Here is a 21,597-nt window from a genome sequence, read left to right on the forward strand (position 1 = left end):
TAAAAAATCTTTTGATTTATTCTTAATCAGTATTCGAAATGTTATTTCAATTATCTAATTTCATTTTAGAAAACGGAAATTCCGGGTAAGTAGTCCACAAAAAAGGTCTATAATGGGTAATTCAAAGGAAAACTTCGACATAAAAAATATTCAGAAGCCTAGTATGTTGAAATTTTATTTGTGACATACGGACTATCTTTGGACCTTACAGTGCAACATATGAAGATTTGCAACCTCAGAAAGAAGAAAACAAGTATGAAAAATTTACAGACCCTAAAGGTAACTAAATATAACTGGAAAACGTTGTAAACAATAATTGAAACAAAAACTCCTGAATCAGTAAACTTCATTGAAAATTAAAAGAAAGATATGTTGTGTAGGTTGTTATTATTTTTTAAATTAAAAATGCTTTTTTTTTTTGTTGTTGTATATGAAATAAAATGGTTGTAACTTTGCACAAAACACACACACACACCCTTACATGCATCACCGAACATTCGAGGACTATGACACCCCACCTTCCTCCGAGGACTATACTTTCTAATTGAGATATTTTTTCAAGATTTGGTATATTTATAAGGTTTGGCACTAGTTACACGATGGGGGATTGCATTATGTTGTATTTTGAAAATTAAAGCATGATTTTTTCACTATGATTTAGAGGACGTTGTGTTAACGTAAGAGGACGTTGTGTTAACGTGAGAGGACGGTGTGTTAACCTTGCGAGGACGGTGTGTTAGCCGTGAGAGGACGGTGTGTTAACCTTGCGAGGACGGTGTGTTAACCTTGCGAGGACGGTGTGTTAAGCTTGAGAGGACGGTGTGTTAACTGTGAGAGGACGGTGTGTTAAGCTTGAGAGGACGCTGTGTTAACCTTGCGAGGACGATGTGTTATCCGATAAAGGACGTTTTGCTTATCCCCCACAAAAGAGATGTAAACAAAGTTAGGAAACACATTTTTTAGTTTTCAGTCATTCTTACGGTGCGCTGTAAGAACGTGCGCCATGTGTGTTGACAATAAGGGTCATCATTCGTCATACACAGGCCGGGGGGGGGGGGGGGGTCGATAGCGTCGGACATAAATCTTAATTTACATAGTTTTAATCAAGACCTTCTTCGACCCTTCAAACACATAAAATATTCATGTAGACCTCAACATTGTTCCAACCAGCAAAAGTACCGAATTTTTACGGTAGACCCCCCCCCCCCTTCAAGTATTTCCCGGGAAAATGGTTTTAGAGGGGGAGTCCCCCGGAAAAACTGAATCTAGAGGAGGATTTCTACTAAAGAAAGCCAATATTTTCGAGAGATCATACACAGCTTAAAAGCTATAAAGTGTGACTACCCCTCAAGCCAATTTTCTCTCCACCTAAAATTTAGTTTTCGGCTTTTGTTTTATATTTTTCATATTTTTTGCCGATTAAGGAAAATATTAAAAGAACTTCAACACCCTTTTTTATCAATGCCGTTCCTTGATAGTACTACTTTAATAATAAGTGAACTTACAAAGGATGATGATTTTAATGGCATTTGGCCCAACAAAAAGCATTATAGAACAGATATAAAGAGCTAGGTTTCCACAGTGTTCTTTTTCTTCCTTTATTTACATTCATGAAAATAGATATTATTAGATATTATAATTCATAACATGCATTTTATAATACAAAAGCAAATCTTTGAAAAGAAAATATAAATCTTTTATGGACATGCACTGCCATGTTTATCCTCGCAACAAAAGTCCATACACAACCCCCTATGGCAGTACATTTTGTCATTACAAAAAGTACTGTATAACAATAACATAGGTTTCCATAGTTGAATGTATTTACAATGTAGACTTGTCATATAATTTAATGCGTTATATTTTCTCCTTTTCTATATAGATTACAAACCTTTCTACGCATAATTACGAGAAATCATGTAAAACTGATTTATTAATTACTGGTTATCAAGTGACATGGATTGATTTTTACTCAAACTACACATATACTTTGGCCCCATGTTTTCTGAGAATTTTTGTTCCATCTTTTAAGTTAGGATGAACTTTCCCTCAAAATGAATAAATTATAGTTAAATAAATTTAAAAAAACAAAACACCAAGGAAAGAAAGAAATAAAAATTAACCCCCACCCCACCCCAAAAAAGTCTTTCTTAATATTACATTATAGAAATTGATAATGTGTTGATAAGAAGCGATGCGTATATATGTAATAAACTTGTAACAGGCGTCAGAACCGGAGGGAGGGCTAGAGGGGGCAGCCTACCAAACTTATTTTTTCAAAGACGTTTTTTGGGGGTGGGGGTTGGTTTAGCCCCCCTTTCAAATTAGCCCCCCTTTTCAATTTTTCAGTAAATATACTATTATTCTAATCTTAGTTTATTTTTCAAAAGAACGTTCTTCATTGAAAAAAAAGAACAAGGTTTCAGTAAATATATTCTGAAATTAATATATGTATATATAATTTAGTAGACAAATGATATAGAACGCTGTATATCACAGTACAGAACTAGACATGTACATGAATGTGGGGGTAATGTGGGCGTCAAATTTCAAAATTACGTTCATTCATGCAGTTGCTACATATAAGAGATATTTCCATGCAGGTGCTAGATGCTAATTCCATGCAGGTGCTATGTGCTTTTCTTAGTGCATATGCTACACTAACTTTTGAAAAATTCCAAAGATTGACAAATAAACCATGTGAATAAGTGCAAGCAAGGATGCATATTATATAAAATATGCCGAAGAAGATGCAAAAAAAAAAAAAAAAAACAAATATATAAATAAAAACATACTTTTGGAAGAAAGCCCTACATGTAGGTGTGAAATCATGTACCCCATAAAATTAGACAGAACGCCTCTTTCACGGAAACTGAAATTTTAGCTTAAACTCAACAAAATTCATGTGACTGTATATTGAGTGTATATATGAAGAAAGAATAAGGAAAAATGACAAATGGTTAACAGAAATTAAGAATGCATTTGATCAACCTTGTTTATTATTTTTTTTCAAAACTCCTATAGATTATGCTATAATCAAGCAAAGATTTTTTTTTTAATGTGTACAGTCAAAACTCTTTAATAGTATCAAGCAAAAATGTTTCTGGCAGATTGAATTCTAAGAGAAATGTTATCCACCGGTCGTCACATACATGTACAGTATTCCTGGCTCGAAACTAAAACAAACAGAATCTGATGAAAGAGGAGGGAGGAAGAGTAAAGAAGTAGCCAAAGGCAGATCCAGCACATACATGTACTGGCGCCCGTCGGGCATCCCCCCCCCCCCCCCCAAATTTGAGTTTTTTTTTTCTTTTTGGCTTTCGTAAATTGTGTTTGCTTAACTTGTATACACTTTTAATTTATCCACACGTAACGACCAGGTACATAGTTTCAGGACTAATGATGAGCTAGACTAAGTATCCCTAACCCAGGAAATACGATTTTAGAGTTTGGACAGTTTTTTTTCTTTTCTTTATTTTGTCAAAGAAAACCATCCCTGAACTGCTCTCCTCCTCCTTCCTTTCTAAAATTTTGGATCCGCCGCTGTTCACTTCTATCCTAAATTCATCTAAAATTTTGAGTAAATACGTAACAGCTCGGTCATTTAATTTGAATGATTCAAACAGCTTTCCATCATCGCTAAAATTAAACAGTTCTGTATTGTTAATATTTTGTATAGTTATTGTACAGTTTCTGCTCATTTACAAAATGAAACGACCACGAAGTGTTTGTATCGCAGTTATTTTATGTTACTTCAAAGGAAAACTCACTGAGTAATGTCAAAAGTCTATTATAATTATCATACATTATTGCTCATGTTGTGCAATTAAATTAAAAAATAACATCTCAAACGTTTTATTTTATTATACCTCTACTGATTTTTCCCTGTATAACATTAGATCATTCATTGGTATGATATGTGAATGGACATATCTCCGTGTGTTAGTTCAGTGAGCTAATCCCTGCTTTGAAATCACACCATCCGAATCCTCTAAATTTTACGTTTGTATTGGTATAATACAACAGTTCAAAGTATATCATTGAGGGAGTTAGCAAGATCCAGTTCCCCTCGACCAGGACTATTTCCCTCGGCTTCGCCTCGGGAAATAGTCCTGGCCTTGGGGAACTGGAATCTTGCTAACTCCCTCAATGATGTACTTTAACAGGAATTTAACAACCGTGGCAGCATACTAATACTTAGAGATTCAGTACTCACTAGGAAAAAGTGATTGGTGCATGCGGTGCATATTACTTTGCATTGGTTAGCAAAAATTACAAGATGTTGCGCTTAACAACCCAAATCTTAATATAAATCAAACTATTCTTAAATACATTGATTTGATATAAACTGGGACAAGGACTGAGAAATGAGCGCACCGATTTGAAAAATCTCCAAATTTAGTATTTAGAATTTCCTTATTTACTACGAAATATTAATTGCCGGCAGAACTTTAACACTTTTATTAATGTTCTGAACTAGATGTTTTAATTTTTTTCTAATTAATATCAAGCGATGCATGCAGTGCACATGTAATAAAAAAGGAAACATCATACAAGACTTTGTAAGGGACTAGAGGATATTATACATGCATCTAAAAAGAAATTGGCATAAATCAAATGAATGATACAAAATTAACTAGAAAAGAGGTGACACTGACAGACCCCTTTCCTTCTTGTAAATGCATGTACATTTTATGAATTCCGAAAGCTCTGTGTTTCCTTTTTTTTTTTTTTTTTTTTTTTTTTGATTTAAACAATATTTATTCAAAATGATGAATCGATTGGGTAACAGCCAATGCTTATAAATACCAAGTTGCGTTTCCTCTCCTTAGGGGGTTGGGGGAAGGTTATTTGACTCTATAAAGTTTAAGACTGAAAATCCCAGGGGTAGGTGTACGGATTCCCTCATCAGCTCTAAATCCTAACTGACTATTGATCAACTAACTGATAACTAATTACAATGTAATTCCGAAACCAGAATTAGATATAGTTGAACAGAAAGAAAAGAATTAATTTAGGTACGTGAAGATGAGTCAAAAATGAGATACTTAGCCCCCTCCATTTCCCGGATTTCATACAGGTATAAACTTTCATGTAATTTAATTTAGTCATTGAATATTTTTCAAGAATTAGATTGAAATGTATGCTGTTAAGGAGTTGAGATGATGAAAATCTCAGTGCATGTATGACGTAATGAACATTCGAAATTTGCAACCCACATAATTATATTGAGTGCAAATATTAAAATTTTACATGCATTTAAGCAGATTCTCTTTCGCATTCCCGAAAATCATGTAACAACCACTATTATAATGACGTATATTATTATTACATTTTATTCCATGCCTTTATATAATAAATACAGCATAGTTAATAAATCAAAACTGCACTATGTGAATACTTGGCTTATATAGTTGCAGACTATCCCTAATCTCCTCCCTTCCTCCAGACATTTTGAATCTGTCGTAAAGCAGAGAGAGATCTAGAAGGAGAGAGATGTTGGTCAATTGGTGACAAATGATGGAGAACCCCCCCCCCCTTCTCTATTCTTCGAAGATATAAATTGAATTATTATGTTAATTCAATGTTGATTTAACGAAATGCCTAGCAAAATAGGTGTCTCATTCCTCCTAGTTAGTCTTTTAGAGTAGGCTTTTCCTCTCAAATCCCCCTCACTGCGGAAAACTAGCTCTAGAGTAGGATTCTCCCAAGAAAAAAAATGACTATAGAGTTGTAGGATTTTCTCCACTGAAATAACTAGAATGGTAGGAATTCCTACACAGGATTCAATTTGCCACTCTTTCAACCTATTAAAATATTCATCTAATCAGAAGCGCAATATTGGCTAATTGAAATTTTAAAAATGCCACCTACAAATAATTTCGCTTTAAAAGTTCAATATTTTTTTTTCTAATTTTGTTTTTGATCAATCAGAGAGTTTAATTATTTTAGTCACTATATCTTCGAAGTTCTAATAGCTATCAAATGAATTTATCACACTTCATTTATGAAATCAATGTTATTGTAACATGATATCGACATATATACAATAATGTTGATACATGTAACAATAATTGATTTATTGTCTTTCCTAGAGTTGTTTTTTTTTATTTTAAATAAGTAAATGGGTTCCTTTTACATGTAACTGAATGCCTGTAGGAACCTATTTATATTTGCAATTAAGAATAGAATTTTAAAATAGATATTTCCGATATATATATAAATATATATATATATATATATATATATATATATATATATATATATATATATATATATATTCCTTGCACTTGGCGTCATAAATTTCTCTCTCCCTCTCTCTCTATCTCTCTTTGTCAAAGAATGGTATGTTTTTCTAGAGTTGCAGGCATGCTTTTGAAGCTTTCCTGGGACGAGCTTACGGCATATCATAGGGAGGAGAGAGATGGGGGGGGGGGGGGCAACGAAGCTATCCTATCTTAGGAGACTTCCTTATCTTTGCCCTAACTTCAAGACGACGATGTGCTTATCCTAAGACATATCTAAATGATATCAGAAGCGCTGGTGCCAGGAAAACAACTAGAATATATTGAATTTACAGAGCTTATATAATTTAATCCAATAGTTTTTGTAAAAATATTAATTTCTTTTATGAATTAAATCAATTAAGTAGACACTGTGCCGTGTCACTGTATATGTATGCATTTTACCGTACAAATAGAAAAGAGAAAGTGATAAATGAAAATACATTTATTAATTGATGAATGAAACATGTAGCAGGTTAAAACGTTCATAACCGTGACTACGGCGCGGATGCAGACGGACACCACCTCCAACCTTTCTACAGAGGGGGGGGGGGGGGGGGGGGGGTCTGTAACATCTGGGGACGAACAACCAAAGAAGTGATATTTTGAAAATAAATCTTATTACTAATCTCAATTGTTCTTTAAATGTGAATTATAAATATATCATGTAATAATGTTAATTTTTATTGTTTATCAAAAAGGGAATGCTTCATTTTTTTTTTTTTCAAATTGACTTATCCATTAATATAAATATTTTTAAAAAAAAATGCATATAGATTTTCTTTTCTGTTTTTTAATTTTATTTCTCAATTATATCTATTACAGCTCAATACATGAAAACGGGATAAGAATGGACAAACCTGATAAAAAAATTGAAAAAAAATCGAGGAATAGCGATTATCTATAAAATTTCTGAAACATGTTATTATTACCAATACATATCAAGCGCGGATACAGGCATTTTCCGGAGGGGGAAGGAGGGAACACAGCCGCGCACACAAAAAAAAAAAAAAAGAAAAAGAAGAAGACTCAGACATTATTGTCAAGCAAGGATAAAAAGCCATAAACTTATCCATACCTTATATAGCTATTTCGTTTTGGAGGGGGAGGGGGTGTTAAATCGCTTTGCCTTTATAGATATACAGAAGATGTATAAATGTATGTGACTTTCTATGCCATTGTAACATGGGTCCGTGTTTTCTAGAGGGATTGGGTTTACTATTAATATCATTTCAACAACTCTAAAAATCCCAAGGGGAACTGATCCCATGACCACGCCCCCCCCCCTCCCCAATTACGACATCTTAACTAAAGATATTCCTAAGATGCTTTTGTTTTACATCCAAAGACGTATCTTAAGATAGTGCTAAGATATGTACAAAGTATGCTGCTGGTTCTGAGTTGGTTGGGAAAAAGCCGCATATGATTTGGTGATAGAAAACGAATTCGTGTCGGACGTCTGAGAAAAATTGATTGAAATGCTAGCTTGAAGTTAATTTTCAATCCAAATTTGCTTTTCTCATACGCTTGATGCAGAAGACAAATAATAATTTCAATTTCCGAATAGTTTGAATTTAATTCAGATTAGAAACTTTTATCCAATCTATTCTTTTAAAGAAATCATCAATATCTTTCAGGGCACGACAATTTTCATTCTATTGGGGGGGGGGGGGGGGGGGTAATTAAGAGGGGGACGCTGACAGATTTTAGAAATAAAGAATCTGTTCTTGAAAATACATGTATAAAAAATCTCTCCTCCAGTGACCGAAATCAGTGGTATTAAGCCGATATCCGTACCAGTAGGTACGCATACATATATCATCAGATGTCGAAAAGCTCCACAGCTTCGAGAGTTTACATCTATAGATATACTTATATATCTCTTCAATCTGTTGGTGAATTAAAATGATTTGAAGATATATACATATAGTCTTTAAACATAGCTTTATGCAGATTAATCCAGAAAAGCAGAATAGATATTTAACGCGTAAATGGAAACCCTGATAAAAAAAAAACAAGAGGCCCATGGGCCACATCGCTCACCTGAGCACATTGGCTAGGCAAAAGCACAAATCAGTTCAGTATTGAAAAGGTTACCCGGGGGGGGGGTTGGGGTTATAACAAATGTCTTTGTTGTACTTGAGTAAATTTTGAAAAAATTTGATCCCCCATTGTGGCTCCTCCCTATCCCAGAGGTCAATATTTGAACAAACTTGAATCTACACTACCTGAGGATGCTTCCATATCAATATGAATAAACATAGCTTTTCTGTTCTTGAGAAGAAATATTTTTTCTGTATGTTCTTATGTAAAACTTTCGATCCCCCATTGGGCCCCACCCTACCCCAGGGGTCATCATTTGAACGAATTTGAATTTACACTATCTGAGGATGCTTCCATATCAAAATGACTAAACATGATTTTCAGTTCTTGAGAAGAGGATATTTTCCTATATGTTCCTATGTAAAATTTTCGACCCCCATTGTGGCCCATCCCTATCCCCGGGGGTCATCATTTTAACAAACTTGAATCTACACTACCTGAGGATGCTTCCATATCAAAATGACTAATCATGGCTTTGCAGTTCTTCATCAGAAGATATTTTACTATATATTTCTATTTAAGACTTTGATCCTCCATTGTGGCCCCACCCTACCCCAGAGGGTCATGATTTGAACAATCTTGAATTTACACTACCTGAGGATACTTCCACATAAATATGATCAATCAGGGCTTTGCTGTTCCTGAGAAGAAGATTTTTAAAATTTTTCCTACATATTTCTATGTAAAACTTTGATCCTCCATTGTGGCCCCGCCCTACCCCCAGGGGTCATGATTTGAACAAATTTGAATTTTTACTACCTGAGGATGCTTCCATATAAATATGACCAATCAGGGCTTTGCTGTTCTTGAGAAGAAGATTTTTTTAAAGATTTTTCCTATATATTTCTATGTAAAACTTTGATTCTCCGTTGTGGCCCCACCCTACACCCGGGGGTCATGATTTGAACAAACTTGAATCTTCACTACTTGAGGATGCTTCCATATAAATATGACTCATCATGGGTTTGCTGTTCTTGAGAAGAAGATTTTTAAAGGTTTTTCCTATATATTTCTATGTAAAACTTTGATCCTCGATTGTGGCCACGCCCTACCCCCGGGGGTCATGATTTGAACAAACTTGAATCTACACTACCTGAGCATGCTTTCATATAAATATGACCAATCAGGGCTTTGCTGTTCTTGAGAAGAAGATTTTGAAAGATTTTTCCTATATATTTCTATGTAAAACTTTGATCCTCCATTGTGGCCCCGCCCTACCCCAGGGGGGTCATGATTTGAACAAACTTGAATCTACACTACCTGAGCATGCTTCCATATAAATATGACTCATCAGGGCTTTGCTGTTCTTGAGAAGAAGATTTTTAAAGGTTTTTCCTATATATTTCTATGTAAAACTTTGATCCTCCATTGTGGCCCCACCCTACCCCCGGGGGTCATGATTTGAACAAACTTGAATCTACACTACCTGAGAATGCTTCCACATGAGTTTCATCTTCCCTGGCTCTGTCGTTCTTGACAAGAAGATTTTTAAAAGATGCTATTAATTTTTCACTAATTCTTTATTATCTCCCCTTGAAAGAGGGCATGGCCCTTCATTTGAACAAATCTAAATCCCCTTCACCCAAGGATACTTTGTGGCAAGTTTGGTTGAAATTGGGCCAGTGGTTCTTGAGAAGAAGATGAAAATGTGAAAAGTTTACGACAACAACGACGCCGACGACGCCGACGACGACAGACAACGGACAAATTTTGATCAGAAAAGCTCACTTGAGCCTTTGGCTCAGGTGAGCTAAAAAAAGATATATATGTACCATGTCATTTTGTGATCGAGTTACTGGATATGCGTTACATGAAATATAATCTCTCTCTCTTTCTCCAGAAAATAGAAATAATTGTTATCCGATTTGATGAGGAAACATTTTTTTCTATAAAGCAGAGAGAAATTTGCAACATATACCTTTATACGATACATTAAATCAAAGGAAATGATTATAGCGCTCAAAATCTAAATAATCACCAAAGAAAACCCAAAATTTCAAGAAAAAGAATATGGGTCACAATGTAATTAAATATTGGGACTTTATCAAAGATTTAAGCATACACTTCGATATTGTGGTAGGCGAAATAATGTACATATCTCCATATATGTTACGGCTCCTCGAATATATCTGTTTTTGCATCTCTTCGTAGCATACAAAAATGTATATAATTATTATTTTTGCCTCATTTCTAAACTGTTTTTACAATGTATGGATAATTTCCGTACTGTATAAGGTGGAGACCGGTCCTTAGGATAAGACTGTATAAACCGAAGTCCCTTGTCGCAGTAGATGCTGGCACGAAAAAGATCTCTCTCTCTGCTCAAAATCCGCAAGTGTCGAGTACAGGTCTAAATTTGCAGCCCCCCACCAGCAAGTGTTGGCGTCTCAATATGATTGAAACATTCTCGAAGGGACGTTAAACAACTAAGCAAACAAACAAACAAACATTTTTATACATTGTATTTACCGGTACATGTAAAAGTATATGTATTCTTTCTCTACATAAGAATTGGATTTGGATTCATCCGTCTTTTGCAGATACACCTGTATGCATGGTATTATTTAGACTGAGAACCCCCCTCCCCCCCCCCCCCCACAAACACACACTTTCCACACTTTTCTGTGGTAGCGTTGAACCGCTTGCACCGTATTGTACAGAATATATTTCTTGCAGAAAAGAAACTGAGAGTATTACACCACCCCCCTCCCCCTCCTTTCTCAGTTTTAAGAATTTAAGTTTTCTAAAATAGTCAACAGCCTATTTCCCTTTATCGCTTGTAAACGTTTTGCTTTTTTAACATTAAAAAAAAAATCCTGAATGTTTTCCTGTGGCTCAACCCCTCTCCACCTTAAAAAAACATTGTTACAGACTTGAAACTACAAACTTTACTTTTCACGATTGAAAAGGTTCATTGTCGACGGATTTTTCCGTATTTCACGATCATGACAAGGAGCACACGGCGGGTATGACCTGTCGGCAGGGGATGCTCGCTCCTCCATGGCATCTGATCCCACCTCTGACATTTTAGAGGTCCGTGTTTGCTCTGCGCCCGATTTGTATTGTTTAATGGACATTTGAGCTTGAATACCGTTCGTTATCTACATATATTTTATTCATTGAAAGGACAGCTCCCCCTTTTTTGTTGCAGTATAGTCAATTCAGGGTAATGTATTAATAAAATTTGGTACTGAAAGATGGAACACCTACCCCCCCCCCCCCCACCTACACCTCCCACGAAATAGGATTTTCGAGTATGTTGAATTTTTTCTCTCTTGCTACCCCCCCCCCTATTTTTTCAAAAACGATGTTACGTTCCTGTGAAATATTTGACAGATACATTTATGCGCAAATTGTTAAAATGCAAAGAATTAGAAAAAATAAAACTAGCAGGTACCGATATCATTTACACATGGTTTTTATGTCCAAAACATCAAGGTACGCTTATCACCTTCATACGAGATATATAATTTATTTGTAGGTTTTATTCAACTCTGCTTGTCGCTAGCTAATTGTTAAGACTCAATATATCTACAATTCACTTTGATTCATTTAATGAAATATGACAAAAATAACAAAATCAAGCGGGGTAAACTCATGAAGCTGTCAAGCTCGAAGTCATCTTGGGATATGCGTACCTACTGGTACAGATATCGGCCTAATACCAGTGAATATTAAAAAAAAAAATAATCCGACAATGACTGGTGCGCCTCTCGCATGAAATGCATCTTTGCTGACCAAAAGCTTTTACACATGCAGTTGTTGGAAAGCTTTTTTTTTTTTTTTTTTTTTTTTTTTTTTTACAAATATTTTTGATATAAACAACAAATTTAAGCATTTGCTGTTAATGAATATATAATATGAATGTGTAATAAAATATCTAAAAAAAAAAAAAAAAAAAAAAAAAAAACCTGGATAGACATTTTAATTTTTTAAGTAAAAAATTTATTTATGAAAATAAAACACATTATTTGTGAATATTTTTTGAGCCTATGGATAAAATCTTCATAAAACTAGTCAGAACTATGGAGAACATGTTAGTCAAACATATTTTAAAAAGAAATTGAAATGAAATTGCAAAATTTTAGGGAAACTATTTTTTTCAATATTTAGACCAATCCCGATCAAAATTAACACAAAATAAATAAGATGAAATTATTGCCTTCTTTAAGTATTTACCACTAAGAAATTTATTTATTTATCAAGTTCAATTACTTTTTAACGCGTATTACACCTAAACAAACTTGTATTCCTTGTGAAAATATTATCTATTATCAATTATTATAAAATTCTGGTTGGAATCAGTTTAATTTCGATCGGGATCGGCTAAAATTTGTAAAAAATAATTTCTCTAAAATTTCGCAATTTCGTTTCAATTTCCTTTTCAAATATGATTGTCTAACATATCCTTTGTAGCTGTGACTTGTTTTTTTGAATATATTATCCATATGTTTTGAAAATATTCACAAATAATGTACTTTTTCGAAAAAAAAAATTTTAGTAAAAAAGTTAAAATGTCTATCTGGCTTTTCTTCACATATTTTATGAGATATTTATATTATGCATTCATTAACATCAAATTTTTAACTATAAAGCATCTTATTTGCAAATAAAACGTTTTTCTTTCATTTTCTATGAAAAATTGGAGAAAATTCTTATAAAATAATTAAGAGCTAGGCCTTTCAATGCTGAAACCATGACTTAAGGAAGCTCTAAACACTGCACACTAAAGAGTTTTATTTCATAGAGTATTTTTATCGAGTGATTTGCCCTTAGAAAAAAATTGTATAAATGGGAATCTACAGTTAATGACACAGTTTCTTATGAATTAAAGTATTCTTAATGTTATGTTAGACCAAGATTAAGTAATTGAATACATTATTTCCATTAATTTTCCTGATGCAAGTAAACAACAGTGATTTCTGTTCACAAATAGTTCATTGTCTTTGAACATTTTTTTCTGCAGAAATAAGGCAGGTACCCTATGTTGAAAATGAACTTGATACACTGAATATGATATATTTTTCTCAAAGACCAAAAAGCATTTTTTATTAGTGTTTAGAGCTTCCTTAACATGGATGTCTTAAGACCAATGGAATAAACTTTTGGTGTGGCATTCCTCCTTAAGGAAGTAATTATGGGTCCAGTTCCTAATGAATAAAAAGCCTCATTTGCAGTTTGTATAAACAAGAGCATAAATTATGGATATAAAATTTTATTCAGAAGATAAATCACAAATAAATACCTCACCTTTAATATCATCAATGTTCATTTTTGCATACTTAAACATACATCAATAAAAAGAATTGTTATTACTTTAAAAATATTTAACTATATAAATCAATACTAAAAAAGTCTAACATTTCCAATGTTTTACTGAGCGTTCATAAAAAAAAAATGATGTTTGACTGCAGAGTGAGATATTGGACATTGGACCGCTTATGTCACAATGTTGGCAGGATCAGCTAAATCTCATTTTCATCTGTTGGAGAGCGACAGTAACAGAATTGATCAAGTTTAACGCAGTGCAGGTAAAGGAAATTAACATCATAGAAGCCAGCACAAGTACAGTCATAACTGAGGTAATGTGTAGTAAGCCTCTCAGAGCAAATAGAGAACAAGTATCAGCTGTCAACATGCAGTAGACCTGAAACAAAGTGACAAAAATTATCACATCACTTATTTCAGCTAAAGGTGCTGTGAGCGATCTCACAAAATAATAAGGTTATAACCCTGCTGCAATTCTTTTATTTAGAATGTGTAAATGTGACCTTGAACTTACCAAAATGACTTTGGTTAAAAAATGACAGATCTTTGGACATGAGTAATCTAAGAGTGAAATAAGGACATCCAATTTTTCTCCATTAATACAAAATAATAGACTTACATTTTTTTCTGCCAGAGACCTTGAACTTGTCACAATGACCCTCAGGTCAAAAAAAATTTTTGTAGCAAATTAAAGCTCAGTAACAAAGTTATTGACCGGACAAGAATGTTATCTCCTATCTGCCAGTGGCCTTGAACTTGCCAGAATGATCTTGGTCAAAGTCAAGACAAACTTACAGGTCATAAACAATCTTTGTAGCAAGTAAGAGCTTCCAATGATTCTCCATTTCAAAGTTACAGCCTACACATGTGTTTTATACCTTTTTAAGCCAGTGACCTTGAACTTGCCAGAATTGCCATGGGCCAAGGTCATGACACACTCTCAGGTCTTCAATTATCTTTGTACCAAGAATGAGCCTCAATGATTCTCCATTGCAAACTGATATCCTGGATAAGAAGTTTATATCTTTTCTGTCAAAGACCTTGAATTTTGACAGACTGTTTGATGGGATCCTGCCAATCAAGTTGGGTTCATCAGGACATTTGAGCAATATAAGCCTTAAAGATTCAACACACTTTCATGAAATAATTATCGTTAATATTATTAAATTAGTTTAAAACTATACTAAACATAACTATTTACATCATATTGAAACACTGTACTGAACAAAAGTAGTTTTGACCTCGACTTGTTAATATCAGCTGTGGCTAAAAATAGTGATTGGGTCATGTGGGGATTTTTTCTTTACACAGCAATGACTGTTTACAATCTAACATATAAGAAAGGATAAGATAGGCTAAGATCCCTTTTTGGCCCCTGGTTTGGGGTATCTTTTAGAATGTTGCAACAGTTTTTCAGTTAAAAACCTGATGTCACCCCTGCCATAAATTGAGTATTGTTTCTAAGTTATGGGATACACAGAGGCCACAGGAAGGTCAGGAAATATGTCAGTTTCCGAATTTTCTCATTTTATGCAAATTTTCATTGGTTTTACAGCACATTTTGGTTCAGAAAACATAGAGCACAAGCTTGCCTATCTACCAAATTTATATATTTCATACACTAGTATCAGATGCATCTTATGTATAAAAATCTCAGATAGGCAGCCTTGTGCTCTATATTTCCCAAAGTGAAAAGTATCTCAAATTTGACGAAATGCAAACAGAATTGAGGAAATTCTGGAAAATAACCTACTTCTACACCCTCTTGTGGCCTCCGTGTAAGCTTTGAATCAAAATTAGTGCTGGTTTTAAAACAAGCATTATTTTTAATTCTTACCTACAAACTATCACAATTTTAACTGTGTTCTGATTTTTACATCAAATAAGGGGCCAGATTCGGCCATTACCATACCTTGTCCTTTCTTTAAAAGTTTTTAGATTATTTATTTGAAGGCTGCAATGGGGGTTCAACAGTTATGTTATCAATACGACCAAATGGTCTTTTACACGACTAGACCACTCGTTTACTAGACTGGGTCAAACATGCCTTAGTGTCAAACCCTGTTGAACTAGCCGGAATGACCTTGGGTCAAGATCTTGACACACCAACAAGTCATTAACATTCTTTGTACCAATTAAGTTTGAGCTTCCAATGACCAACAAGTTGGCACCGATAGACTGACAAGGTGATTCTTATATATTCCCTCAACCTTTATTGTGGGGTTAGAAGGCCAGAATGATGAATATAAGACAGACCATTCAGGATCTAATCGAAAAATGGGGACTCCTGATACAAGTATCAGAGTGGAAGGAGATGCTCAATACAAAAATGCTACCTTCAGTGCCATTGGGAAAACCCAATTCTAAGCTGCTACCCAAGTGACATATACTGTGTTCTTAGAGGAAGAATATTGTAGCAGTGTTCTATGGAAATAAATTTTGTAAGAAAGGTGAAAGCTGAGAAATAAAGGAAAGGAAGTTACCTGCCCAGCCATGAGGACTGCACTGTCACCATTCCTCCAAAGACAATGATTGTGGATGAGAAGAGATGGGCTGCAGAAAGTGAAAGTGAGCTGCAAAGTGATGACCATCTACTAGTCATCTTCTATTTCACCAGTGGTGGTTAAGGTGCCACTCTATACGGATTATCTGAAAAACAAGGAAATTTCATTGAAAACCTAAAAGACTTGCTGCAATTCTTTGATTCTCAAAGAAAACAGACAGCTATGGCTCAATTAGCAGCCACACATTTCTGAGAAGAATAAAAGAATCCACACAAAGAAAATTTGCCTTTGACCTAAAGCTTCAATACAAAACAGAGTAAAAAAAAATATCAGTACTATTAGCACTATTCCATGAGATTTACCTTTGATTTAGTGGGCCATGTCTTCTACCATCAATTCAATCATAAGCTGCTACCAGAAACAGTGTGGAAAGTCCTGTCAACTTACCGGCAATTCCTTTTCCTGTCAATGACTGAAAAGCAATGAGTGGAAATTTCAGTGTTGCCTAGTGACTATGAATTAAACATGACAGAAGAAAATATTTGTTAGAAGATTATTAACTTGACTTTTAAGTCCAAATAATCTTGCTAGCTAAAATTAAAAGAGTGTTCCAAGGAACACATGCGTCGCCTGATGAACAGCATCATTATTTAAGATTAAAAGAAAATCTAAGGGTGGTCAAATATTATTTGATGCAAGCATTATGAGGGCTGTTAAGAGATTATTAGTACATAGTGTTTATTTTTCTTTCCAAGTAATGCCTTTTGGTGAAAAATGGCATATATGTTTGACAAACACTAAGAATTAATAAAAGCAACAAATATTTTACAAATATTTTATTTCTTCTTTTCAATGGTATATTAATGGGTAAATAGAAGGGGTATCCGGTGCCGTCACGAAATCATATATTGAAATATGTTATACCTATGTTCAAACTCACAGTGGACCCATATAGTATTCTGATTAGTATTTCAATCAGAAATACGGAGATCATAAAAAAATCTAAGCTTGGTATAGATATCTGATTACATCAATAAAATAGATTTTGACGTCAACGCAACACAGCAAGCATACCTAGAATTTTACATAGCTCTGTGGAGAACTCTTTTCCAGACTAAAAGATCTTCTAAAACAATAACAACCAGTGCTAACTGTAACGGGAACTGTTTCAGATGTTCCCCAAACACTTCCCCATTCTCTTATGGGCCCCATTCATTACAGAATTCATTTCATTATGCAATTCTTTTGTTTAATAAATCTATACTTTATTTTCAGTAGTATTTATTCGAAAAACAACACTGGTATAGTTCTTCGAGTATTAGCCAATTGGATTTCAGCGCATGCTAGGCCTGAGTATCGCAAACTACCTAACGATATGATACATATCATGATACGGTCATGTGATATACAACATGTACCATAATACAGCTGTCACCAATTGAATTAAGCTTTAATTATCTTAACATATAATTCTTTGCTAACTCCACAGTTATAGAAAATATACAAAGAATATCTTGATAACCCTTAGTTAATAAAAGGTGGATTTATAGTCTTGATATTGTATTTTTTCTTTGCTACCTTTTTTCAGCCATTTTAAAACATTTAAATTTGTTAGGTTGAATGTAGAAGTTACAAACAAAACAATGAAAATTATCTTCTACTGTATCACAATACATACATGGCAATACGCGTATCGTCAGCCCTTGCGATCAATACGATCGATGTATTGCTGTATCATTACACCTCTAGCACATGCACATGCCCATATTTTCTAAATATTTCATATTTCTTCCTCGTGAAAAGACTCTCAATAAATAGCTATGTAAGAAATCTAAAGATTTTCATTGAAAACTATGAGAGATACAGCCATATAAGTATTAGCAAATCAGAATCCACGTTCTTGCATTCAATTTTCATAGTTACTGTAGCACAATGTAGGAACCCATTACACCTATCTATATTCTAAATTCCATCCAGTTTTGTTAAAAACTAAGAAAGTTACTACTGTAACAGCCATTTTAAGTTTAAGGCACTCAAATTGCAGCACACTTGCATAAGCGTGTTTTCACAATATCTCATATATTATATCAAAATGTAGAGCCTTGTTGTGTATGACTATGTTTTAAATTTCAAAGCATTTCATCAAAAAACACAAAGGTTATTGAGATTTTTTGTGTCAGTCAAACAGAGCAAAGCACACATGCATGCACATGCTTTCTTGCTAATTCAACCACCTCTTCTTGTCTACACCACTAATATAAGTCTATACAATGAAGTTCAAAGCATATCATTAAAAAACAGGAAGGTTAATGGTGTTTCAATTGCTTCAGTCATTTCACTCCTTGCACGTGCACGCATGTGCATGTAAGTGTGGGGAAAATGACCTTCCTTCTGCACATCTTCACAACATGCCTGTTAACCCTAAAGAGGTTTCATCTCAATCAGTTGAGTAGTTTCTGTGATGACAGAGAAAGAAGCATTAAAGCTTTCAGACTGTCTCAACATTGTAAAGATCTATATGGCTGGCATGAGATGAAAATGAAGAAGCAATGCTGTTTTAGGTCAATAGACATATGCAAGTTTATAATTCCAATGGGACATGTCTAATTATCCTACCAATTAGAAATTTTGCATAGCTGTTTTATTTGTTCTTGTTAAAATGTTGACAAATTTTCATGAATTTATGTCTTTCTTTTATGGAGTAAAAGAATGTCTCATTAATTTCAAAATAGCCCTAATATAGTAAAAAAAAAAAATTCACAAATAGTAAGACCAATGCAGAATAGCATTTATCATATAAAATCTGACAATAGATATATGATTCCCCACCCTTCAAAGCTAAAGTGAATTATAAAATTGAAAATAACAAGAAGTCTGTGAGCCAATGTTCACTAGTAATACCCCCGCTTTGATGTGAATATACATTCTGATGTGAATATACACAAGTTCAGTTATGGACAGACACAAGGGTGAACAAGAAGTTGACATCGGATTCGTACAAAAATGAATCCCACCATATGACATGCCTAAACAAAGAATTGCTAAAATTTCAACCATCTGCAATCAGTAGTTGCTGAGAAAATTGGGACCAAAATTTGTTATGTATGGTACGGACAGACACACGGATAAACAGGGAGTTGACATCGGATTCATACAAAAATGAATCCCAACATATGACATGCCTAAACAAAGAGTGTGCTAAAATTTCAAGCATCTGCAATCAGTAGTCGCTGAGAAAACTGCGACCAAAATTTGTTATGTATGGTACGGACAGGTGCACGGATAAACAGGAAGTTGACATCGGATTCGTACAAATATAAATCCTACCATATGGCATGCCTAAACAAAGAATGTCCTGAAATTTTAAACATCTGCAATTAGTAGTTGCTGAGAAAACTGCAACCAAAATTTGTTATGTATGTACAGACAGATGCACGGATAAACAGGAAGTTGAAATTAGATTCGTGCAAAAATGAATCCCACCATATGGCATACCTCAACAAAGTGTGTGCTAAAATTTCAAGCATCTGCGATGAGTAGTTGCTGAGAAAACTGTGACGAAATATTTGTTATGAACAGACAGACAGACACACAGAAAGACAGACATGCAAGGGTAAAACAGTATACCCCCCTCTCCTTCGGAGTGGGGGTATAATTAAAATAATTATTTTTAATAAATATATCTTTATCCCAGATATCTTCCAAAAGAGATTTCAGTCTCTCTTCAGTCTATAACGATACTTTTGGTATACCCATCCTGATGTCTTTTCATTGTATTTAAATTTCAGTTTGTGTGGTAATATTGCATACAGTTTCAAAGTACAGTGTCATGAGCTCATATACAGTAACATGTGATATAAATGCTAATTATCAAAATCCTGCCTCTCAAAATCAAAAAAAAAAAAAAAAAAAAAAAAAAATAATAATAATAATAAAATCAACCGCCAGAGTGATTTTATAAAGTCAAAGGTCAAGGTCAACTGAATTGTAATGTAATGAACTCACTTGCATTGAACTCTCTTTGTTTGAAAAATCAGTTTGTTTGAAATGAATTTGGTTTCTCCTAAAATGCTGGTACAGTTTCTTTGCAATAAATACTCGTTTAGATTGAAATCGGTTAACTTGAAAAACGCTGTTAATTTGAAGTGATTTTGGGGTCCGCTGAACACAAAGCTTATAGCAGTTTTGATAATTGGTACATTGAAGTTGCCAATTGCGACGCGTGGACTCAGGTGACTGACTATATACGGAGTCTAGCACGTGTTAATTTTTCAAAGGTGATTTGATGTTGGTGGACCTGTACAAATTTAATTATGTGTTGTATAGATAAAACAATAATCATTGAGCATTTCTCACCAGAACATATTAGTCGCCATTTTTATTTTCTAACTACGGCATTAAGACTGACATGGATAAAATACGCAGGTGTCATGTGTAAATTGGTGTGTGGAGAATAGGGCTGTGTACTGACCAAAATATTTCGTTATTTTATAAAGCAATACTTTTTTCGTGTATAAATAGTCTTGATAGTTTTCTTACACAAATCAAAAAAAAAAAAAAAATAAATAAATAAAACAGTAAAAAAAATTTAGGACTTTTTTGAAAAATAGAGATAAGTACATTTCTGAAACACTGCATGTAATGTTATGTAAAAAAAATGAATTCTCACATGTATATTTTTTTTTACTGTACAGTCAAGCCTCGTTACCTCGAACTTGAAGGGACCGAGAAAAAACTTCCGAGATATCTGAGGATTCGAGATATCGAGGGTAAAATATTTAGAGAATAAGTGGTTGGGACAGCAAATCACTTAGACATATCCATGGTATTCGAGATATCAGTGTTCCAGATAATGAAGTTCAACTGTATCTACATTTTTTATGTAATTCATAGCACACAGATATAATGAAATTCGGTTAATTTGAAATAAATCTCAACGTCCCTTAAATTTCAATGTAAACGAGTTTGACTGTATATGGTATTTTACAAAAGCCAAAGTGCCAAGCAATGCAAGTGCAAAGTATCAAATCCATTCCTCTTACAGTTCTCAGGATCTAGGGTATGACAGACAGACAGACACCATGTAAAGTGATCTCTCTCTAAGTGTTGCTTTTACCCAAATTTTTTTCATAATTTTGTTTTCTTACCTCTCTGAAGAGCATGACAAAGGTTACATAGATGATAGGTAGAAATACATGCATGGGATGTATTAGTGTAATCTTTTTAGTGAGCAGATTGCATCATGCATTGTTTATCTGCTGTTGCTGATCTTTCACAAGGGAGACTTCTCCTGAAATAAGAAAAATTCAAAAGTGAAATTACCTGTTACTCTTAAAGGGACATACACACAGATTCGACATTTTGAAATATTTTCTCAAATTGTCTGTATTATATCATGACATATATGTGGCTATAGCATTTCACATGGAAATATAATA

At 34.0% G+C, this 21,597-nt stretch overlaps 1 long non-coding RNA gene across 1 annotated transcript; it reads right to left on the reverse strand.

The window, feature by feature from the left end:
- Nucleotides 1-13,885: 13,885 nt before the first annotated feature.
- On the reverse strand, nucleotides 13,886-21,389 carry LOC133196191 (uncharacterized). Its single transcript, XR_009722290.1, has 4 exons — nucleotides 21,307-21,389; nucleotides 16,522-16,631; nucleotides 16,139-16,304; nucleotides 13,886-14,034 (listed from the first exon to the last, which is right to left on the reverse strand). It is a non-coding gene; the product is annotated as an uncharacterized LOC133196191 (long non-coding RNA).
- Between the last annotated feature and the right edge of the window lie 208 nt (nucleotides 21,390-21,597).

This window comes from Saccostrea echinata, unplaced genomic scaffold, assembly GCF_033153115.1.
Source record: "Saccostrea echinata isolate AGI-Se365-2 ecotype Australia unplaced genomic scaffold, CSIRO_AGI_Sech_v1 ptg000030l, whole genome shotgun sequence".
NCBI lineage: Eukaryota > Metazoa > Mollusca > Bivalvia > Ostreida > Ostreidae > Saccostrea > Saccostrea echinata.